The 25,631-nt window shown below is 37.7% G+C and overlaps 1 protein-coding gene and 1 pseudogene across 2 annotated transcripts in view; one reads left to right on the top strand and one right to left on the bottom strand.

The window, feature by feature from the left end:
• Positions 1 to 25,631, bottom strand: part of MACROD2 (mono-ADP ribosylhydrolase 2) — a gene marked incomplete at both ends in the record, with an annotated part of 2,062,459 nt that overhangs the window by 328,919 nt on the left and 1,707,909 nt on the right. The window lies entirely within an intron of this gene.
• LOC308277081 (large ribosomal subunit protein uL22-like) lies at positions 20,719 to 24,395 on the top strand (annotated as a pseudogene). Its single transcript has 2 exons — positions 20,719 to 20,797; positions 23,747 to 24,395. The product of its transcript is annotated as a large ribosomal subunit protein uL22-like (transcript).

A 25,631-nucleotide genomic window follows, 5' to 3' on the forward strand; every position in this document is an offset into this window, starting at 1 on the left:
TTCAGTCTGTGTAACACTGTCTGTGTATAATACACTGTGCTATAATGAGTGTTTCTGTAATACAAATGAGATCACACACCATTAGTAAGTAGGGGAGTGTCTCAGTTAAAATCCTCACTGCTATAATCCAAAGGACCTGACTATCTACACAATTTAGAGAAAGGAAGATTAATTTGTTCACAGTTTTTTCAAGATTCTGGTTTCAGTTCATGTGAAGTCAGCATCTGTGGATCTCAGGGAATGGCAGCAGGAGGCAGAGAGATAAAGAGCAAGCAGTGGGATTCGGGCTCTGCCTCTCACGTCATAGAGGCCAGAAGCAGAGAGAGAGCAAGCAATGGGATTCAAAGATGCAGCACAATCCCAGAGGCCATGACTCAGGAACCAACCACACCCTACCTTCCTAGGTCACCACTCAGACAAATCCATTATAGTGATTTGTCTACTGGTGAGTTAGAAACCTCATGGAAAAATTGCATCAACTCTGAACACCAATTTATGACCTCTTCAGGAGAAATTCTCTATATAACTTCCTGCTAAGGAAGTTATTAGTGAAATATGTGTTACAATGGTTCACAGGTTAAGTATTTCTTTTTTATAAACAACAAATGCCAGAAGAGTTGGAATAGAATTATAAATTTTAGCAGGAATGAATAGAGCCCTGCATCCAGTGTTTGAAGTAGCAGTAGGAGATCTATTGTTTGCATTGAAGATATTAATAGCTGGGCATGGTGGCGCATGCTTGTAATCCCAGCATTTAGGACGCTGAGATAGGAGGATCATGGTTTGTGGCCAGACTCAGCTACGTAGTGAGGTCCTTTGCAACTCAGTGAGACCCTGTTTCAAAATAAAGAATAAAAAATGGGGCTGGGGGTGTAACTCCGAGGTAGAATGTCCCTGGGTTCCATCCTCAGTACCCCCCCAAAACAAGGATATAATAAGCTGGGTATAGAGATATATACCTGTAATTCTAGTATGTGGGGGCTGAGACAGGAGGATCACAATACTTGGGAAACTGAGACAAGAGGATTACAGGCTTGAGGCCAGCCTTAGCAACTTAATAATATTCTGTTAAAAAGAAAAAAACAAAAACCTAAAATGCTGTTGGCAGTGTAGTTTGAAAGTTAGAATGCCCCTGGGTTCAATCTCCAGTACCACACACACACACACACACACACACATTAAATGTACCTGTCAAATGGGTGGTCGGGTACACTGTAATGAAAGCAAAGGATAAGAGACTAGGGAGACTACAGGGTTATGCTAAATGGGGAGCTCACTTGAGAACATCTCTTTGAAGAGGTGATATGTGACAAGTAGCCTGGAGGAAGTGAGAGAACAAGCCAACTGAAGTTTGGGAACTGATATTCTAGAGAGAACAGCAAGTGAAAAGACTGTGAGGGAGGAAGGAAAATTGGATGTTTGGGGAAAAGCAGAAAGTCCTTAATGGGCAGTGTAGGCACAGAAAGCAGAAGGAGAAAATATTGGGGAGATTAATGAATCATAAAGGTCACTGTGGACTGAAATAAGAAACTCCGAATTTATTCACAGGATGCTTAGGAAGCCACTGGAGGGTTCTGAGCAAAGACTTCATGTAGCCTGCTTTGTATTTAAATACTCACTTGGGAGGTTGTGTGAGAGACCAACATTGGGAAAAAGAATCAAAGAAATTCACGAGAAAGCTATCAAGCAACTGAGATGAAAAGTGATAGTGTGATAAAATGTGGCGATACCCCTGGAAGAAGCTTTATTCTAATTATAAAGCTGATAGAGATCGGACATGGATTAGATGAGGTGTGGAAGGAAGAAGAGAAATCAAGGATAATCCTTAAGTTTGTCTCTGAGTAAATATGTGAATGGTGAGATCATTTAGGATGGTGAAGAGGACTGGGGCAAAGCATACTTGGTAGAAGGGGAGGAACCAGGAACTTTCTTTAGGAAGTTAATTTTAAGATGCCTACTAGACACCCATAGAGAATTATGGATTTCAAGATGGTACTCTAGGGCAAACACAGACCAAATAAATAATTTCTGTTTGTACTGGAGGTTGAACCCAGAGGCATTCTACCTCTGAGCTACACCCTACCCCTTTATTGTTTTAAATTTTGAAACAGGGTTTTACTAAGATGCTGAGGCTGAGCTCAAATCAGTGGTCCTCCTGTCTCAGATTCTCAAGTACTGGGATTAGAGGCCTGCAGCACCACACCTGGCAACTACTGCTCAATAATTGTCAGGTAAACCAGTTTTTGTTAATAATTTTATGCATTAATCAGATGAATATCACATAAATTAATAAAATACAGAAGACATAGAAAAACTTTAAACGAGAACACAAACACTAGCTTGAAAGTCTAACCAAGGAAAAACAGCAAATGCTGCATCATAGAACAGTCAGCCTCTTTTCCATAGAAAGTATATCTTGTACATTCTCCCCACAAACTACCAAAAGATAGCACATATTGGTTCTACTTCCTGTGATTCTATCATCAACAAATGTAAACCTTTGCTATGTTACTGAAATTACACAAATATTGCTAAAAATTGAGTTCAAATAAAAGAAAAATGCATTCATTTTTCACTTTGATATTAGAAAATTAAGGTATGTTTTACATATTTCCCAATATTATAACATGTACATTTTTATTTATGCATAATTTTTTGCAAATATTATTATGATTTTTATGCAGTGCTGGAGATTAAACCCAGGGGCATTCTACCTCTGAAATACACTCCCAGACCTATTTTTTGAAATAGGGTCTTGCTAAGTTAAAGAGGGCCTCACAAAGCTGTGATCCTCCTGTCTCAGCCTCCCAAGTACTGGGATAAGAAGCATGCAGCACCATACCTGGCTCTGCAAATTTTATTTAAAAAGAATAATTTAGCCATAAAAGCAATATACCTTTTGAATATATTTGCTTGTATTTCTTTATCACAATGACCTCAAATCCAAATATAATTAATTTTCTCAATAGCATTAGCATGAAGCACATTAGAAAGAACATTAAGACACACACACAGAAAAGGGAAAAAAAGAAAAGAGAAAAGAGAAGAGGAGAAGAGAAGAAAAAGAAGAGAAAGAATTATTTTTAATAAAATATGGTTTGGATATTATTTTTTGTCAAAATTAAGCCACTTCTCCACTTCATTTTATATATTTAATGCTACTATAAGAATGGACTAAGATTGCATTTCAAGTGCCAGGTAGGTCAATGTGCCAAAAGTCAAAGTTATAAAGAACTTCTTTTTTTAATGACAATATGAGAAGAGCTTAAAATGCTCTGTGATGTGTGTGTGTGTGTGTGTGTGTGTGTGTGTGTGTGTGTGCATGTGTGTGAGTATGGTGAATGTATGCATGTATGATTTTTCTTCTACATTTAGCCCTTGGTGCCTTATATCATATGAAATGATGTCATCACTTGATGACAAAGCTACTTCAAAGTTCACTCAGCACTGCTAAACTTTTTTAAAGTCAAAAGCACCTCAGGTAATTTTGCAGCTGAGATTGGGATGGAATTAGGTAGAGGACTACTGAACTATCACTTCCCCACAGGGTCAAGATTCCTCCTTCTTACTGATTTATCACCAGTGCAACTATGTAAGTATCAGTTATCAGTTAAAATTTATCAGAGACCCAAAGTGGAGGTAAGCAGCTAAGTCATTTTAAAATATCCTTTTGGATACACTGAAAAGGAGGTTGAATAGTTATAGCTTTCTAATGGAAAAACAAAATACTGATATTTGTTCTCCTTTGAAAAGGATGAAGCCAGTATCACCTTGAGGCCATAACCAAATAAAGATACTGCAAAGAAAATAACAAAACAATATCCTTCATGAACAATGATGAAATTATTCTTAATAAAATATTAGTAGTTTACATTCAAAACCATGTTGAGGAATTGTGCACCACGACCAAGTTGATTTCATTCTAGGAATGAAGGCTTGTTCATTCACTAAGCAAATCTACAAATGTAATTCACCACATGAATAGAACCAAGCACAAAAATCATAATTATCTCAATAGTTCCAGAAAAAACAATTGACAAAATCTGACATTAGTTTATGTTAAAAACACTGAAGAAATAATGAATAGAAGAAACTTTCTTTAGAAAATATATAATAAAAACAATGCAAATAGTATACTATATAGGGGAAAACTAAAAATATTTTATCTAAAATCAAGAAGAAGGATGTTCACTATCAACATTCCTACTCAAAATAGTACTTGAGGTTCTAGCAATAGCAATAAGACAAGAGAAGAAAATTAAAAGAATACAAATTGTAAAAGAAGTGAAATTATCTCTATTTGCAGATGACATGACCTAGAAGGTAAAAAAAATAAAATAAAACTTAACCAGAGCTTTCTAAAGCTGGTAAACAAATTTAGCAAAGTATCTGGATACAAAATGTGGTTACAAGAATCAAAAGCTTTTGTATACATCAATCATAAACTCACTGAAAAATAAATCTGGTAAACAATTCCATTCACAATAATCTCAAAAAAAACTACTTAGTGATAAATCTAACCAACAAAGTAACAGACAAGTACATAAAATTATAGAGTAGTAAATAAAGTTGAAGAAGACTTTAAAAGATTCAAATATCTCCTATGTTCTTGAATATGTAGAATATCTACTTTTATAGTTCACTAGAAAAAGTGATCCACAGAATCAATGTAATCCCTATCAAAATACCAATAATATCATTCTTTACAGAGATGAAAAATCCTAAAATTTATATGGAAGAACAAAAGGCCAGAAGTGCAAAGCAATTCTGAACAATAAAAATTATACTGGATGCATCATGATACCAGATTTTACAGGGGTGAGGTTTTTAGTTCTCTGTATATTCTAAATATTAGAATTTTTCTCCCATTATGTCAGCTCTCTGTTGAGGTTCTTGATAGTTTCCTTTGTTGAACAGAAGCTCTTCAGTTTAATGCAAACCCCATGTATTGATCTTTCTTTTAGTTTCTTATGCCTTTGGGATCTTATTGAGAAAGCTTTTACCTGTGCCTATGTGTTGAATTGTTGGTCTTATACCCCTCTACAAGGAGCTGTAAGGTCTCTGGTCTAATTTCCAAGTCTTTGATCCATCTTGAATTGACTCTTGTGCAGGGTGAGAAAGTGGGGTTTAGTTCCATTTTTATAAATGTGGTAAACAAGTTTTGCCAACAACATTTGTTGAAGAGGCTTTTTTCAGTATATGTTTTTGGCTCCTCTGTCATTACAGAGTGAGATTAGTCAGTCACAAAAAGTAAAAAATCGGATGCTCTCCCTAATATACAGAAGCTACAAAGAAGAAAGGTCATAGGAGGAACTCTATATGAGGAAGAAAAAAAAAAAAAAACTATAGATGAGCAAATAAAGGCAACCTACCTGAGGGGGATAGGATGGAAGAGGGAAATTCCCTAATGTGTGTGATGTACATTCATAAACATAACAAAGTCAATCACTAAGCCAAACATAAGAAAAAGGGAGGGGGGAAATGTGGTTAGAATTGGGGAAGGGATAAATGAGTGATGTGTGCATATATGCCTCTATCATCTTGTACTCCATTAAGATGTATGACTACAATGCACCAATTAAAATTTTTTAAAAAGACCAGATTTAAAATTATATAACAGAGCTACATTAAAAAAAAAACCCACATGGTATTGGCATAAAAATAGACACTTAAAACAAGGAAATAGAAGATATAAAAACAAATCCTCATACTTACAGCCAGTTAATTTTTGACAAAGGAGCTAAAAATAAAACTGGTGAAAAGACAGCCTTTTCAAGAAGTGGTGCAGGGAAAACTGAATATGCATATGAAGAAGAATTAAGTTATACCCCGTAGTTCACCGTGCACAGAAGTCAACTCAAGATGAATCAAAGACCTAGAAATTAGAGCAGAAACTTTAATATTACTCAAAGAAAACATAGGACCAACTCTCTAATATAGGCACTAAAAGAGACTTCTTCAATAAGATCCCAAAGCTCAAGAAATAAAACTGAGAATTAATAAATAGCATGGCATGAAAATTTAAAGCTCTGTACAGCAAAAGAAACAAGAGTCCGAAGAAAAAGCCTACAAAATGGGAGAAAATCTTATCTTTGCCAGCTACTCCTCTTAGGAGGGTTAATATGTAGACTATACAAAGAACTTCAAAACTTGCTGGGATTGGTGGCACATGCTTGTAATCCCAGCATTCAGGAGGCTCAACAGGAGGATGGAGGTTTGTGGACGGCCTCAGTGAGACCTTGTCTCAAAATAAAGAATAAAAAAGAGGGCTGGGGGTACAGCTCAAAGGTAGAATGCCCCTAGGTTCAATCCCCAATACTGCAAAAAAAGTTAAAAAAAACTTAATATTAAAAAACAGATCCCCCTGCAGCGGGCCGAGCCGGCTGCCGGTGCTTTGTTCCGCGTTGGGCACTGGCCCTGCGCGGCCCTTGGCCCCGGGCACCGCGACCCCTGGTGCGAACCAGAGGGCAGCCGCAGCCCGGAGCGGCTGGGGAGGGCCTGGTCGCCCGGAGACCCTTCCACGGAAGGCCAGGAGGACTTCCGGGAAGATGGTGACCGAGAAAAGCGGGGCTTAAGAGCCCCGCTAACATCCAATCTCCATTACCACAAAATCAGCGCCTTTCATAGCCAGAAAACACCATCACCAGAGAAACAAAAAAATCACCAGGCTCCAGAGAGAAAGTGGACTGAGAACAGAGCTCAGAGCCAGAGAGGAGATACACCGGCCTCACGCCCGAGGACGCGGCAGCAGCGCCATACTGCCGGTGGCAGCGGCGACTTCACTGGACGGCTACAGCAAGCAGAGGTGAGCTGCTGCGGAACAGCCAGGCAGGATTTCTAGGCGCAGAGGCATCTAAAGCTCCCAGTGGCTGAGCTCAGCACACGCTGCAGGGATTCAGAGTGGAAATCAAAACCAAGAAGAAATACGCCAGCCTCACGGCCGAGGGCATAGCAGCAGCGTCATATTGCCACCGGAAGCAGCAGCAGCGAATTCACCGAGTTCAGTACAGCTACATCTGCGTACTCAAGAACAGTGAGTCAAATTGCGGGCCACAGAGGAGAAATCCCAGTACTGTACTCCCTGGGACTTGACCTAGTGGGGGAGGGGCGGTGGCAGAGATATCACACCATAGGAGAACGTGCAACCTGGCACCCCCCACAGTCTAAAGCAGCCTCTATCGACTCTCTGGGTCGGAGACTCTGTGATACAACCCAGTAAAGGAGTAGTGGGATCTGAGATACTACAGACTCGAGATCCAGAACACCTTAAGTGAAGTCATAGTGACCCAAGGGAAGAACCCAGAGAAGGCACAAAATTCCTAAATCATGGGAAAGAGGAATAATACTGGAGCAATGAATGCACACAACCCCACAACATCAGAACCCGATAAAACAGAAAATCAGAGATTTCTAGAAGATCAAATCAGGAAAATAACTGTAGAAATAATAGAGGTGCTTCGAAAAGAACTCAGAGAGAGCCAAAAAGAGATAAAGGATGCAATTAATGAAGTAAAGGCCTCAATTCAAAGCACAAACAACCGATTAGAAAACATGGAGAACAGAATCTCGCTCTTAGAAGATGATCATTCCAAAAATGAACGCATAGTTTCTAATCTAGGAAAAAATATCCGACAGCAGGGATCTGATATTGAAGAAATATGGGCCCATTTTAAGAGAGCTAACCTAAGAATAATTGGAATAGAGGAGGGAAAAGAAAGTGAAACCAAAGGGATCAACAATCTCTTCAAGGAAGTAATAGCAGAAAATTTTCCAAACATAGAGCAAGAGGTTGATACACAGGTCCAGGAAACTTATAGAACTCCCTTTAGACAGGATCAGAGAAGAGGATCCCCACGCCACATAATTGTCAAAATGACCAATGTGGAAGCCAAGCAGAGAATCTTAAAGGCAACAAAAACAAAGGGCCAAGTGACATTCAGAGGCAAACCAATTAGAATCACTCCAGACTTCCCAAACCAAGTCATGAGAGCCAGAAGGGCTTGGAGTAACATATTCCAAACTCTGAAAGAAAATAACTTCCAGCCAAAAATTTCCTACCCAGCAAAACTTTCTATCAAATTAGATGGAGAAATAAGAAGCTTCCACGACAAACAGAAACTGAAGGAATTTATGTCTTCAAAACCAGCACTAGAGAAAATACTCAAAGAGATTAACTACAAAGAAGAAATAGGTAACACACACCAGAACCAGAGAAACAAGATCTTCCATCCAACAGACAACTAAGATTGGTTATCTGTGGAGATTCATTATTTATGTTAGTCTTTTACCTATCTCTAAATTGTATTGTTTGCCTTTATTGTTGTTAATTTTTAGGATGTCTAGTTGGAATATTAATATACCTTCAGATATAGCATTTGGAAATATTTTATCCCATTCTATCTGTAACTTTTAACACTGTTTACATTGTCTTTGGATATACAATATATATTTATATTTTTTTAGGGAGTTTGTATACTCTTCTGTTGCCTGTGCCATTGAAATCATATCCAAGAAATCACTGCCAATTTCAATGTTGTGAGGTTTTATGACCCAGATTTTCTCCTAAAAGTTTATAATCTTAAGATTTATATTTAGGTCTTTTATCTATTTTGAGTTAATATTTGTATATGGGATTAGGTAAGGGTCCAATTTTATTCTTTTCCATGTAATTTTAATTTTTCAACAATATTTAGTTAAAAGATTATTATTTCCTCCACCAAATGTTCGTGGAAACCTTGTCAAATATAACTTGACAATATAGGGAAGAATTTAGCTCAAGGCTTTTATTTAACTCCAATGGTTTATATATCTGCCTTTAGAATAGTACTACACTGTTTCAATTATTGTAGCTTTATATGGTTTGAAATCAGAAAATATATATCTTCTAGCTTTGTTCTTTTTCAAGATCATTTTGGGTATCTAGAATCCATATTCCATATTAGGATAGATTTTTTTTTCCTGAAAAATAAATATATAAATATATGATAGTTTCACCTAAAAAAATAGAAAAAAATATTCTCTGGTAAGAAAGTAAAAAGAAATATTGAAATGTTGTCTTTAAGTCATCAAAAGCTTGGTATCAGACAAATGAAACTGTTATGTGAATTATCATTTTTAATATTGGATAAATTGCTATAATACTAGATGTCAACCACTAAGCCAACCATGGGAGGGAGGGATGGGGAGAAAATGGGGTGGGGATCGGGTGGGGGCTGACTGGGTGATGTGTGCATGTATGTCTACAAAAGTTTGTATCCACTATGATGTATGAATACAGTGCACCAATAAAAAAAAAAAAAAAGAAGAAGAAAAAAAAAACAATAAGCCCCCCAAATGGGCAGTTGAACTGATTGAACACTTCTAAAAAGAAGAAACACAAATAGGCAAATATAAAAAATATTCATCATCATTAACAATCATGGAAATAGAAATCAAAACTACCCTGAGATTTTATCAAATTCCATTTAGAATGGCAACCTTCAAAGCCCAAAAATAATAATTGCTTATGAGGATGTGAAGAAGTAGGAATTCTTATATGCTTTTGGTGGAACTGTAAATTAGTACAACCACTATGAACATTAGTATAAAGATTCTTCAAATAACTAGGAATGGAACCCCTATATGACCCACATATACCACTCCTTGATATCTTTTCAAAAGAACTGAAGTCAGAATACTACACTGATATATGCATATTCACATTTTAGAAGCACAATTCACAATAGGTAAATTATGAAACCAACCTAGATGAATATCCATCAATAGATGAGTAGACATAGAAAATATAATATATACATTCAACAAAATTATAACCACCCATAAATGAGATCAAAATTATGTCATTTGCAGAAAAATAGATGGAACTAGAGAAAATTATGCTAAGTGAGATCAGCCAGTCTCTGAAAGTTAGGGTCACCTATTTTACTTTATTTTAGATGGGGAATTTAGAAAGAAAATAGGAGACAAGATGGATTTTAGATATATGAGGGAATAGATCAATAGAATAGTGGAAGAAAATTGGAGTAAGGAGTGGGGTGGGGAAAAGGGAGACTAATGAAGGAAACACTTCAAATATTGCTATGTTCATATGTGAAGTTATCACTACCGATATCTAACATGAATGAGAGTTGGGGGGCAGGTGGTATGTGGAAGGAAACACATCGTGTTGTGTGCTGGTATGTTTGTAATACTTTGAACTTTGAGGCTGTATAATTACAATGTACCAATAAAAGTACAAAAATAATAGTCAAAAGGTAGAAACAACTTAAATATTCATCAGTGGATGAATGGTTAAATAAATGTAAAAAGTTAAAAAAAGAATGGATTTACTTTTAGCTTCTCAAGTAGTTACACTGGAAGTCTCTACCAAGACTCAAGTGTTAACGATCATTTATTAGTGTGCATGGATATTGAGGTCGTCTAAGTGTTCTTAGCAATTCCTCAGGGCAGCTCTGTCCCACTTGTCCTGCATCCCACCCTGGGACCAGTGGGCTGGCTATGGCATGCTCTTCTCATAGTCATGACTGGGCAGAAGAAAGAGATCTACCAGGGCTAATAAAAGCCTGGCTGAGAGCTTCTAGCCCAGTCTTGCCTCTGCTTCATTCTGCTGTCCATGGTGAGTCACATGGCCAAATCTCTGATCAAAGTGGGTGGGAAAACAGACTCTGCTGCTCTAGTGGGAGGCGCTCCGAAGTCACACAACCAAGAGTGTGGATACAGGGATCCTTAGGAGTCATGTTCTATCAGGCCATATACTATAGCCTATCTATAGCTCTTTTAATTAATTAGGTAATTAATTTATTTATTGTACTGGAGATTGAGTTCAGGGATGCTCTACCACTGAGCTACAACCCCATCCCATTTTATAATTTTTTTCTTTTTATTTTGAGACAGTGTCTTACTGTGTTGTCCAGGATAGCCTTCAACTTGTGATTCTCTTATCTTCTGAGTTGCTTAAATTACAGGTGTGTGCCTCTTTTCCCAGATCTATGACTTTTTTAACATAGAGAAAAATCACTAGTACAAAATTACTTTTAAAAAGTGGATTTAAGGGAAGATAGACCTGAGTTTAAATTCTTACTATCTCTGGCCCTTGAACAATCAATATGACCTTACCTTTTCTATTCTTATTTTCCACAGAGGTAAAATGGAAATAATAATATTGACATTACAGAATTGTTATTTAAAAGTATAATTCATAAACTGGGCGTGGTGGCGCACGCTTGCAATCCCCGCCCGTGGGAGGCAGAGACAGGAGGATCGCACAGGTTTAAAGCCAGCCACGCTGGTTTAAGAGACCCTGTTTCCCAATTAAAAAAAAAAAAAAAAGAAATGGGTCTGGGAGTGTAGCCCTGAGGTAGAAGGGTTTCCAGAAACCCCAGTACCACCAAAAAACATATAATTAATAAATATTAATTAGCCATAGTGTTTTTCTAAGAAGTAGTAACAAGTATCATCTTTGTTTTTTATATTATTCCTATTATTACTGTTGCTATTGATCAAACCTAGAATGAGTTGAGGTTTCTATTATGCTAAAGTTGGTGCATGTAATTTCTTCCCCCAATTGTGCTTTCTGATATAAATTGTGCTAAATTTGCCCCCCAAAAGAAGCCAAAGTGAACACAATAAAAATGATAGATAGACCTCATGTCTTTCTGCGTAATTCCTGACCCACACAGCTCTTGAAAGGAGAATCTCTGTGAAGAGAAAGATAGCTTGTAAGGAGGAGGCTCTGAAGAAAGCTTTTGAACAAGAAATGCAGAGAGGTAGGTCAAAGGTCTTCCTATGGAGATTACCTAGGAAAAATTAGTTGCTTTGCTTTTGGAGGCATTTGTTTCCTTTGGAAACATTTGGAAAATAGGTTTAGTGAATGGGTGGTTGGCTGAGACGGGCACTGATGGCTGCAGATCTCTAGGTTTTTCGGGTTGGGTCTGCTTTGAAATGTGAATCACTACACTGACTGTCACTCAGTGACAAGCTGAGGCTCTCCTAGTTCTAACCTACAAGGATATTTGGCTCTATTTGTAACACATTTTCAAGTTAGTTAAAATGGACCTTATTAGCCTTTATCCACCTGAATTGATCAGATAATTTAAGCAATTTTTGTTTATGTAATTAAAATAATTGTCTTAATTATCTACTGAGACAAATCCTTTTATACTGAGGATATATTTGAAAAGTTTAACTTATTTTTTAGGAAGCAGAAGGCAGAAAAATTCAAAACTTTTATCTAAACATTATATATGATGCATTTAATTAATGCTATTGATACTCTTGATCACTTCAGTAATGGAGAGTCTGAAATTTCCTTTTTAGAGTTCATTTCAAGTAAGTTTTCTGAATTTAGCACCTTAATTTTCTCTCCCTCTTTGGTAATAATCCTTTTGGGCATTTTAATATCTGACTTTAACTTTCTTAATTTCTACATTATTGAATTAAGATTGCAAAAATGGTCCCTTAAAAACCATGGTGTGTCTGTCCATTCAGGTAAGGTCACACAGGAAATATCAGCTAAAAATCAGCGTGCAAAGAACTTCCAAGCATTTTACTGGGAGGTGTTGGTGTGTGTATGCCTAGAGTAAAAGTATAAGCTGCTGCTCTTCTCTTCTCTTCTCTCTAAGGTGTCGTCCTGGCTTCTCTCCCTGAATTCCAGAGATGGACAACCTGTTTCACAGTGGGTATCAAGGAGGAGAGACAGTCTCAGCATAAGGGCTAGTTTTCCTAGCCTATTACCTTAAAGGAGATCTGGAATTACCCTCTGCAATCCCAGGAATTCTTTGAGCAGCGAGCACTGGGCTGCAAAACGGGTGCTTACTGAGCTATGCCTTTTCCAGGTGTCCGTTGAAGCTGTACTTCTCAACATAGCAGAGCCCCCTCCCTGTAAATTTAGCCACAGCTGATACAGCCCACCTGGCTCTTGTGAAGCCTCCCCTCCACGTCAGTGGCCGAGGAGCAGCTGAGAAACCCCTCCAGGAGTTGGCAGCTGCGGCAGAGTCTTTGGTTTCCCAGCTTCAGCGAGCAGCTCTGGGTCGTTTTCACGAAATCCACACTCTCCTCAAGATGACTGAATCCAAAGGATCAGATCTGACCCTGAGGTCTTGTTTTCATCCCACGAGCATCTGAACACGCATTCCAGGAAGATGTTTTGTGATCGGCTTACAGGGGTTGATCTTTGTGGGGCCCCAGCTCATGCATCTCTCAAAGGGAGAATGGTTCTACTCTCTGCATGCATTGTGTGCACAATATTGTCATTATTATTTGTGCTTTTCTGAAGCTTTACTGTGGAAAAAATGTACTCTGCCTCTTGGGAAAGGCAGCTTCCCTTTAAAGCCAGAATTGTAGCGCTTTTCTAATATAAACGCACATACAGGTTTTGTAATATAAAACTCCTGCAGGCATTCGCTGATGTTTCCCTTCTGGCCTAAACTGCTGGGTGTGACTAGTTTAAAAGCTGTCAAAATGACATAAAACAGTTATTAAAACCACTGGCTTCCTGACTGCCAGAGGGCAATATTGTTCCATAAATAGACTGCGCGGCCATACTGCTCTGAGCAAGACTGAGCCATCAAACCTAAGGGCAGAAAACCTGTTAAACACTGGTAAAGTGCAATCGTATGTAGAGACCCACACCTAAGAAGATGGGCAGTTGTTTTGCAGAAGCAGCTCATAGGCATATTTCCATAGGTATTCCCAGTATCTTTCTGAGCACCTAAGCGAACATGTAATTACATAATGAGCCTTTCACAGCAACCCAATTAAACATGGAAATTATTGTCAAATGCCACAGAACATTCTGTGTCCGATGTCACTATTTTCTATCAGGCATTTGTGCATCAAAGTAAACATTTCTGTAATTAAATAGCAATTATATTTACTTCAAGTCCCATTAGTAGTGTTTAAAATTACAAGTGCTATATTGTCTTACTTTTTTTTTTTTTGGCATGGATTCATTATATACTTACTAAAGGCACCCTTTAAGGAATTACTGGGTTCCCACAGAGGCAATATTTTAAAACCTTTGTCTTTGGGAAGGTAGGATGATTATGGAGTCCCTTTAAAAATAATATTAAATAAATAGGCTATTCTGAATTGTCTTTCTGAGGTACTCCGTTTGTATACACTTAGAAATGAAGTGCTGGTAATTTACAAAGGATATTATCAACCTTAAGAAATTAATTTTCAATAATTATTTGCTCACAATATTTCTAAAGTAAGTCTGTCCTAAGAAATGGATGGTAATCGCATCTTTTGATTTATGAAATTGGTTGTAAAACGTGAATGACAATGTTTTGAGGCTCTTTGTGGGTATGAGTTTGATCAAAAATAAGGAATAAAAGATAAAAATAAGATAAAAAATAAGAACCTCACTTCTACTGAATGTGTATTCTCTAAAATTTATATGTTGAAGCCCAAAACCAATCTAACAATATTTGGAGAGAAAGAAGCTTTGGAAAGTAATTAGGATTAAATGAGGCCTTGAACATAGGGCTGCCATTATGGGATTCTTTACACAAAGAGGAAAGGAAGTGAGAGTTCCATCTCTCTTCTCTAAGCCAGGCCACAGTGAGCAGAGGGGAAGAGGTGGGAATTCAAGAACAGAATCTGCTGAGACCTTAGTCATGTGTCTCGCTGCCTCCAGAACTGTGAGAAATACATGTCTATTGTTAGGTCACTCAGTCTGCGGTATTCTAATATAACAGTCTAAGCTGACAAAGACACTCTCTGGGGATATTTCCTAGAGTAAGTAGAGAGTAGAATTGGATCCTCTCCTCAAAAATTGGGGTAATGAAGTATCCAAATATTCATAGTAGGGGAAAAAAAAAAAACGTATGTTACAGGGCAGTAGTATTGCCAGCATTGTGTGGGCATTTTCTAGGTGGGAAGAGAAATGCAACAGAATAAAAAAAAAAAAAAAAAAAAAAGTCTGTCCAGCTAGACTGGAGCAGAAAGAGTGAATTCAACTGATTGACTCTCATCTCTTCTACCAAAAGGTGACTATCCTGCTCTAGTACAGTGCTTATTTTAGCCACTCAGACACATGATACAGGAGTTCCCAAGAAATGAATATTCAGATTCATACAGGGCGCTCCATTCTGTTTTGTTTTGGATTTTCTTTCAAAAAATTATGTGAAGGGATGTGTTCTGAAGTCCCAAAATTAAACCAATCCAATCAATTTCTCAGTAATTGGCTTTGAAGAAAATAAGACAAGAGCAACACAAACAAAGTGGTTTTAAATAAATCATAATTACCCATGCAAACGTCTCCAACAATTTGAGGGTTTAATCAAATGACTAGCAATTTGGAAACCTGTTAGCATTTGCTATTGTGACAGCCAGGAGATATGCAGAGAAATCCATCAGATAGCGACAATCTGAGATGTGGGAGGGAGGAGACAGATTGATATGTAAAACTATCCAAACTTGGAGAAGTCTGGACCCAGAAGGCTGCTTATGCATCCACCCCAGTGGTGAAAGCCTGAAAGTATATTAAACCTTTCCAACTTGTTCTTGTGCCTTAGGATGCATCTGGAATGAATGCAGACTTATCTTTCCACTTTTGGATGATAAAAGCGATTTTTGTGCTACAGGAAGCAGGTGTCTTTGGATATTCAAATTCAGAGTTTGTTACCAGCTCTCCCCCTCCTCACCACCTCCACTCTTCTCATGCAGGCATCCTCCAGCTTTCTCTGGCTGCTCAATCTTTTACATTCTAATTACAGCAAAGCTTTTAAATAAGTGCACTCCTGTAACTCTAGACAATGCAACCTTTAACAATGTTATTTTACCCCTGCTTAGGGGGTTAAAAATCAATAGGATATGTGACCTCCTTGTGATTTTTTTTTCTGAAACCAAGAAGCAAAGTACTCCACTTAGTACAGTTTTAATTAAACTGAATACATTATAAAACACTCTCCTAATTTGCTTTGCCTAGAAAATGTTTTTTAAAGTGTTACAAATCAATCAACTAATTGAGCTATGCAGTAGGAAATGCAGATGGCATCTCTCTGCTCTGTTTTCACTCTGCCAACCAAGTGCCTCTTCATAGACAGGGTTTCTGTTAGGGTTGATGTTTTGCAGACTTGGTCCTGGATGGGTCCCAGTGCTACTAAGGAACAGTACCACCAACCGAGCGCACTGGCAGAGCTGCCATAATCAGGGTAGCTCCTTGCAGGTTCTCAGTACCATGTATTCTATACTGGACCAATAACAAATGGTTTTATTTTTTCCTTCCTAGTGATTCAGTAGGGAAGGGAACAAGGTGATATCTGCTTTGGTTACTTTTCCCCTCCAATCTAATACTGGTAGATGGTACAGTTAGTTTCCTGCTGTGCCCTTTCAGTTTAATTTCATACATATTCATTTCAGAATGAGGTGCTCTCCCCAATTCTGGGAAGATACTATGACTGGTGGAAGGACAAGTTGAGATTTTGCTCATAAAGTGCTTTCATTTAACAATCATGTATCGAGGAAATATATTTTCATGAACAATATTGAGTACAGGATAATAAAAAAAATAAAATACTTATGCCCTCATGAAGCTTCCATTTTAATAGAAAAATTGGCATGCCAACATAAACTCTACTATATTGTTTTGTGCTATTCATAAATGGGAAAAGACCCAGAGGATTTTTAAATTCTGTATAGAGGAATTAGAGGAATTCTAGAACAAAGCAATATAGGATTTGGGTAATGGAGACAGTTTAGTATAACCTCTATAACGTGCTCCATAACATCTCCCAGTGTTGATGGCTATTTAGCAAGCACTTCTCCCTGGTTAACCTTCTGACCTTTTCTTTTTCTTTTTTCTTTCTTTCTTTTTCTTTTTTTGTGGTACTGTGGATGGAACCTAGGTGGCATTCTACCTCCGAGCTGCACCCGCAGCCCTATTTTTTTATTCTTTATTTTAAAACAGGGTCTCACTGAGTTGCAAAGGGCCTCACTGAGTAGTAGCTGAGGCTGTCCTAGAACCGTGATCCTCCCGTCTCAGCCTCCCGAATGCTGGGATTCCAAGTGTGAGCCACCATGTCCGGCTGACCTTTTCAATATTAAATAGCATAGTTAAACGTCTCACATCCAGGATGGTTAGTCTAGCTTAAAGCATTGCTCTGCGCCACACATTTCAGGATTGATATCTTGTCCATACATATCTGAAATGCATCTTGGTGATTTGGGGTGGCTCAGCAGATATCTGCTCATGTGATACAGAGCAATCTACAAAGCCTGGTCTTTACAGCAGCATCATTGTTCACTACTAACTTGTTAGAATCAAATTCTCAGATCCCATCTCAGAGCTGTGGTGGAAATAGAAAGAGGAGTGGGCTCAATAATCTTTTTTGCGGGAAGAGAGTGGGATCATACTGTGATAAGTATAGTAATTGTATATATACCTTTGTATATGTAAAATATCTATATGTAAAATATTACATGAGTTATTCATATTTTTCTCCTATTTATTTTCCTCTGTTTCATCTGTCCAAGTTTTGGAGAGATGTACAATCTCATAGTGCCTGTAGGTTTGTTCACTCAGCACTGCAATTCTGTCCATTTTTACTTTATATATCCTAAAGTCATGTACATGCTTGTCTTTGCTTATTAGATATTCCTCCTAAGTTGCTGTCATCCCATAGTAATGTCACAAGATCTACACAAGTTGAATTTTACTTGTTTTGCATAAAAATATCACTCCGTTTCTCTCATACAAGGCGCTTGCGCACACGCTCTCTGTCCTACACTAACCCAGCATCCTTCTCTCTATATGAAAATCTCAGTTTCTTTGCTCATCCTTCCACATCTGCCCTTGACTTAGGACACTGAACGGTAAAATATGAGAGACAGAGCTTTGAGATACTGTGGACTAACTGAGATTTCTGGGGAAGGTCTAAATAAAAGAATATCCAAGAGACCCCAGCAAAACAAAATATTCCACCATGGAGGGATAACTACAAAATCCAATGCAATAAATGATATGTGGGTCTGTTATAGCTCAGAATGAAGGCTTTTCACTTAAGAGGGAACTATGCAATTAAAAAAATAATCTTGCAGATGTGTGTGTATCCACCTACCTTTGAATTCACAGACTTTGACAGAGAAGTTGGTAAGAAAACTAAAGAGGATCTGTAACTAGACTACTTAGACTGAAATAGACGTGTGTGTGTGTGTGTGTGTGTGTGTGTGTGTGTGTGTGTGTGTTCCTTTGCTGCTACTGCTGCGAGAAAAAGGAAAGTATATTTGTCTTGACAGCAGCAGAGTTTTTTTTTTTCCTCCAGTTTATTATGGGGACAGCATGATAGACTTAACTTTTCTCTTCAGCTATTAAAAAATATAAAAATGGTTGAAAGTGCTGTAGTTAGGTAATTTAAAGAATTCCTTAAAGGAAAATTATTTATTTTCCTTGGAGTTGAAAGTACTAAAGTACCTAAAATGAAAGGTATTTGAATTCATTCTTCAGAAAGCTGTCTTGTATAAAGAAAAGTTCTTCATAATAGAGATTAGATGCACTCAAACCCTACATGAGGAGAAACAAATCTTGACGTCCCATAGTTTTTGTATCTAGCCATGCCTGTCTGGAGAATAGAGCCCGGATGTACATGACTCTAGGGCACTGGGAAGAAAGATTTGTGGCACGGGAGATCGACCAGGGAAGAGTGGTTTTAAGGATTATATATATATATATATATTTTATATATATATAATATATATATATATATATATATATATATATATATATATATATATTCCTTTGTGGTACTGGGGATGGAACCCAGGGGCTTTTCTACCTCCAGGCTATACTCTCAGGCTTATTTTATACTTTATTTGGAAACAGGATCTCACTAAGTTGCTGAGAGCCTCACTAAGTAGCTGAGGCTGGCTTCGAACCTGCGCGATCCTCCTGTCTCAGCCTCTCAAGCACTGGGATTACAAGCCTGCACCATCATGCCCAGCTAAGGATTAGATATTTTTAAGGATTACATATCTTTACAATTAATGAACTTATAAAGAAATATGCAGTATCTCTATTTATATCCGTTGGCAGTTTTAATCAACTAGATGGCAAAGACTGAACTAAACAATTGTATGACAACTTAAAGATAACCTCTTATATTCTAGTACTATGAAAACAAATAGAATTGTGATAGGAATTCAGTTCCTCAAGTGCAAAGTAGAGAGGAGTGAAAATGAAATACATGGACCTCATGCCTCCCGCCCCCTAATAGCACATCTGAGATATGTAAGTTGGGAAACTACTCTTTCATAAACAAATAAAGACAAGCTACCTATATAAGATGAACTGTAAGTCTCCATTTATATAAAACTTTCTTTTTCTCATCCTTGGATCATCAGTGTCAGGAGAAAATTTCTGAACCAAGATGTGTCAATAGTGATTTTTTTTCCTTCTGTGAAATTTATAGAGCTAGAGTTTTCTAGCACATCTTAGATATTCATGTTGAGGAATATAATAATTTGCTAAATAGGCAATTCTTTGAGACAACATTAGGTCATTCTGAAAAGATAAAAGGAAGGCATCTCACGAAAACAGTTTTAACAAAACTTTCAAACCCTGAAAATAGAAAATATGTTACCTTTCAATGAGCAAATGGTTTATAGTTTTGAGGTTTAGCATATGCGTTTTAGTTAAAGTATTATTCTTCTCCCTCTTTCAAATATGAATACACCATATGTTATAACAAAATAATAAAAGGTTATTTTTGCTTTGTAAAAATAGTATTTTAATTATATTATTGTTTGAATATAATAAAAAGCTTTAGATATATTTTGGTCATTAAAAACAAATATTGTTCAATCTTTGGCCAAATTTTGGATTTCAAAGAAAGTTGGCACACTCAAGAAATAAAGTAGCTAAATTCTGAATAAATGTTTTCCCAGAATACAGGAGCTAAGAAATTATCAGATCTAAATTTGACAGATAACTGTAAAAAGTCAATGTCATAAAAAGCTCTCTTTTTATGAACACTCATTCATTTCCTGAATTCAATAAATATTCACTAAGTACCTACTTTTTGACAGGTGCTTTCCTAACCTTTGGTGATGGAAACTTATATTTGGGGTAAACTAAGCAAGCAGGCATAAAATGGAGCTATAAAATTTAAAATGGTGACAGAGTTTGTGAAAAAAATAAAAATGGCTATTGTGAGTGAGTGAGAATCCTTGCATATGATCTCCCAATATTGTTTCTTATTCTTTCATAGTAGACTAAAAACTGCATGGATGCACTGAATAAGGTGGTAAAAGCACCTATTTTATTTTATGTAATACAGGGTATTATGAAAAACAATTCAAAATGCAGAATTGCTCTCAAAAAAGTAAAATGTTGAAAGATAATTTATTAATTTAATTTAATTAGCAGTCAAAGTGAAGAGTACATAAAGATGCCATAGAGACAAGAAAATAGTAACAATTATCTCCCCTGTATTTTCTAAAATACTTTATATCCATTGCCATGAGTTTCTACAGTCCTTAAAGTACAGATGAGAAAAACCAAGGTTTAAATATGCTGCTGACTTGTCTAATGTTACAAAGGTGAAAAATGATGGAGTAGACTCTTTCCACCATAGCCTTCTGCCCTCCACATTATTATATGTGTGTCTCCAAGCATCCATAGAGAAAACTCCTCCTTGATCCTGTTTTTTGTAAGGGTAGACAAATTCACTCAGATCAGACCTTTCAATAAAATATGGAAGCCCATAGTCAGACACAAGAATGGAATATAACAAAGATTCTTACATCCTGAAGATACGGGCTGGCACTGCATGCATGGGCTTCAATTTAGGGCCACAAGGTATGTCCATAGTCTACCTAATGTGTGAGTCTTAAGAGAGACATCTCCTTTTTGAGGCTCCAGTTTCTGAAGAAAGGCTGAACTAGTTGTTGCACATACCCCGCCCTACCCTGGAATTCAAGAGGACAAACACAGAAGTTTGTCTTGGTGATGAAATAACAGCATTTAGGCCCAGTACCCTGGGACCCGGGCGGGGGTCATGCGGGGCACGCCAGCCAGGGCCGGGGTCGCGGGAATCTGGGCCCTGGGTGGAACTGTGCATAGCACGCCAAAACCCTGGAGAAACCGGGCCCAGTATTCTGGGTTCCGGGCGGGGGTCGCTCAGGGTACGCCAGCTGGGCCGGGTCGCGAAAAACTGGGCCCCGGGCCGAAACGCGCCTATCACGCCAGACCCCTGGAGAAATCGAGCCCAGTAACCTGGAACCCGGGCGGGGGTCAGGCGGAGCACACCATTGGGGGCCCGGCATCGGAGCCTGCCATGAGGCAAGGCCACTACTGCGGCCTCCGAGGCTGGGATCAAAGCCAGCTGAGGGGTTAGACCGGTGTGGGGGCAAGTGAGACCAGAACTGAGGCCTCCCATGAGGCAAGGCCGCTGCTTGAGCCAGCGAGGTCTGGATCAGTCCACTGAGTAGCCAGGCCACTACTGGGGCCGTCAAGAGTGGGATCGGTAGTTGCAATGCAGCATGCACAGAGAAATATCGCAGAAAATATAAATCAGACGCTTCCCCTAATCAGCAATAACTAAGAGGAAAGGGGCAACAGGAAGAGGTTGAGCTATAGAAAGGGCCCTATAGTGAAGCAACTAATGTGACCAATCAGAGGGTATGGAATAGTGGAGGACGGAGCCTCTTTAAAACGCAGGAGGTACATAAACAAATGTATCAAAGTTAATCACCAAAGAAGCATGGGATTGGGGAAGGGGAAGGGAATGGGATGGGGGCTGGATGAGGGCTAATTGGATGATGTGTGCTTGTATATCCTCTCAAGTCTTGTACTCCAATGTGATTGGTATATGACTACAATACACCAATTTAAAAAATAATTAATTAAAAAAAAGAAATAACAGCATTTACAGGAGAGGGAGGAGTTGATTAGTTGTGGGCGCTAATCATCCCTATTATGTATTTGAACCCAAAGTTTGGACTAGTCATGAGATTTCAAACAATAAAATTTGACTGAGGATATCCTAGACTGGAAAATTACTAGCAATTTTTTTTTGGAGGGCACTGGGATTCCTGGAAGCCCTTCTACCTATTATGTGCTTTACTAGCAAATTTTAAAGAGCTATGCTTACTTATTTACAAGAATGAATGACAACTTTGAAAATATCAGGATATAAAAAAAACTATAAAGTGTGATAGGAGATCTAAAGAAGAAAACCAAAAAGAGAGAAGCAATTAGGGCTAGAGATGGATCCCAGTGGTAGTACTTGCCTAGCATGTCCAAGGCACTGCATTCAATCCCCAGTATTATAAAATAAAAAAGAGAAAATAATAGAAAAAAGAAAAGAAAAGAAACAAACCAGCTGGGCGTGATGGTGCACACTTGTAATCCCCATGCTTAGGAGGCAGAGACAGGAGGATTGCACAGGTTCGAAGTCAGCCTAACTGGCTTAAGAGACCCTGTTTCCAAATAAACAGGTCTGGGAGTGTAGCCCAGAGGTAGAAGGGCTTCCAGGAACCCCAGTACCACCAAAAAAAAAATGAAACCATTAAAAATTTATTATATACTTAAAACACTTCCTTTGCAATCAAGAAGGCAAAGTTGCCTCCTCTTTTTTCTTCTTTCCAACATTGTTCTACAAGTCCTCACTAATACAGTAAGACAAAAATAAAGGGTGAGAGGAAATAGAAGGTGTAGTGCAGACTGGAAAGGAATATATGAAACTATGTGGAGGTTTTTTTGTATATGATGACTATCTATAGGAAATCCCCCCAAACAAAATCATCATCATCATCATCAACCAAAAAACCCTGAAATAAATAAGCAAGTATTGCAAGGTAATCGGATATAAGGATAATATATAAAAGTCCTATGTAACAGTGGTGATTTAATAGTCCTATATAAGATATTAACATTAAAGTAAACAGGACACATATTGTTCTAAAAATGTTCATCCTATCGTGTCCATGTTGGGTTTACGCAGAAACTTAAATTCAGTTTAACATTAAATATTAGTCAAATGAATTCAATACTGAGGAGTCCAGCTCCCCACCAGAAGCCTGGATGTGATCATTCAGGTCTGACTATATGCAAATATGAGCAATAAAACCACACTGGATGTGTCACAATACTTATTTCAAATTACACTATGGAGCAATACTAACAAAAACTGTCTAGTATTGGCACAAAAACAGCCATATAGACAAGTGGAATAAAATGGAAGATACAAAAAACAATCCTCATACAAATAGCCAACTGATTTTTTACAAAGGTGCCTAAAACATGCTGAAGAAAAGAAAGTTTTTTTCAACAAATTGTTCTGGTAAATCTGGTTATCCATTTATAGAAGAATTAAATTAAACCCTGACTCTTTTCCCTGTATAAGAATAAACTCGAGGTAGATGAAAGACCTAGAAATTAGATGAGAAACTTTAAAATTTCTAGGAAAAAACACAGGACCAATTCTCTAACATAGGCATTGGCAGAGATTTCCTTAATAAGACCCCTAAAGCTCAGGAAATAAAACAAAAAATCAATAAATGGAATATCATCAAATTAAAAAGCTTCTGTACAACAAAGAAACCAATCTAGAGTCTGAGGAGAAAGTGTACAGAATGAGAAAAAAGTCTTTGCCAGCTACTTCTATGACAGAGGACTAATATCCAGTGTATACAAAGAAATTAAAGATATAACACTAAAAAAATGGGCAATTGAACTGAATTGATATTTCTCAAAAAAACAAATGGGCTCTTTCTGTAAATGACCTGAGGTGATTTGTGAAAATAGTTTGTTACTCTTTTGACCCAGAAACCCCCCAAAATCATGCAAATCAAGAGGTTCAAATCTACGTGTTCATTTTAAGAACACCCGTGAAATTGCTGAGGCCATCAAGGGTAGGCATGTCTGAAAAGCTACCAAGTATCTGAAAGATGTCACTTTAAAGAAAGAGTGTTTGCCATTCCAGCATTACAACAGTGGAACTGTAGGAATGCCCAGGCCAAACAGTGGGGCTAGACACAAGGTTGGTGGCCCAAAAAGAGTGTTAAAAATGCAGAAAGCAACACTGAACTTAAGTTTAGATGTTGATTCTCTGGTCATGAAACACATCCAGGTGAACAAAGCCCCTGAGATGGTTAACCAGACATACAGAGTTCACGGTTGAATTAACTTGTCATAAGCTCCCCCTGCCACATTGAGATGATCCTACTGAGAAGGAGCAAATTATTCCTAAACCAGAAGAGAAGGTTGCACAGAAGAAAAAGATATCCCAGAAGAAACTGAAGAAAAACAAACTTATGGCATAGGAATAAATTCAGCAAAAAATAAATGCAAATAAAAGTAAAATAAGAAAAACAAATAATCAAAAAATAAAATATTCAACAACACTAGCAATTAAGGAAATGTAAATCAAAACTACACTAAGATTTCTACCTAACTCCAGCTAGAATGGTAATCATCAAGAATACAAACAATAATAAATGCTGGAGAGAATGTGCAGACATAACTCTCATACACTGTTGGTAGAATAAATTAGTGCAACCATTGTGAAGAGCAGTATGGTGCCTCCTCAAAAGATTAGACATGGAATCGCCATATGGTCTAAATATACTACTCCTCTTGGTATCATTCTTAAAGAAGTAAAGTCAGAATATGATAGTAATACATGAATATTCATGTTTATTTTATTTTTTTTTTGTACTAGGGATGGAACCCAGGGGCATTCTACCTCCGAGATACAGCCCCAGCCCTATTTTTTTAGTCTTTATTTTGAAACAGAGTCCCACTGAGTTGAAAAGGGCCTCACTAAGTAGCTGAGGCTATCTGCGAACCACGATCCTCCTGTCTCAGCCTCCCGAATGCTGGGATTACAAGCCTGAGCCACCATACCCAGAGGAATATTCATGTTTATAGCAGTACAATTCACAACAGCTAAATCTGGAACTAACCTAGGTGTCTGTCAACAGATGAATGGATTAAAAATGTATGATATATATACACACACACAAATGAATTTTACTCATCCACAAAAAATTATGTTATTTGCAGGAAATGAGTGGAACTACAGAATATTATACCAAGTGAGATTAGTCAGTCTCAGAAAGTCAAAGGTCATATGTTTTCTCTCATGTTGGAAGCTAGGAAACAAAATAGACTTCAGACAAGTGATGTGAAAGACCAGTAAAGTAGGATAGGGGAAAGGAATTGGGGGAGTGGTTGGGGAAGGAATAAAGGAGACTTGATGCAGGAAACAGTTTAAATATTGCTATGTCCATATACGAAGGTATCACTACTAATCTCCGTAGCATGTACAAAGGGTGGGGCAGGTGGAATGAGCAGGGGAACACACTAAGTGCTGTGTGAATGTATGTTTCTATCACTTTGAGCCTCACTCTGATGTATAACTACAATGTGCCAATTAAGGTATATTTTATTTTATTTTTTTTAACTGTTAAGAAAATTTTTGTGGTTTTATTGTATCATGAGGCGTTGAAACATCTGAACAAATCAATATCTGGGCGGTGAGGCAGCTGCTTTCTCCTTCACTTCTTTGGGTTACTAGAGCAACTTGTCAGTAGATTTAAAAAAAAAAAAAAGACAACCTTTTGCATTACTTAAGTCTTCCAAGGCATGCGCTGGTACAACACAAACTTCTCCTGTCAGATGCAACTAG

The sequence above is a fragment of the Muscardinus avellanarius genome, assembly GCF_963383645.1.
Source record: "Muscardinus avellanarius genome assembly, chromosome: 19".
NCBI classification, from domain to species: domain Eukaryota; kingdom Metazoa; phylum Chordata; class Mammalia; order Rodentia; family Gliridae; genus Muscardinus; species Muscardinus avellanarius.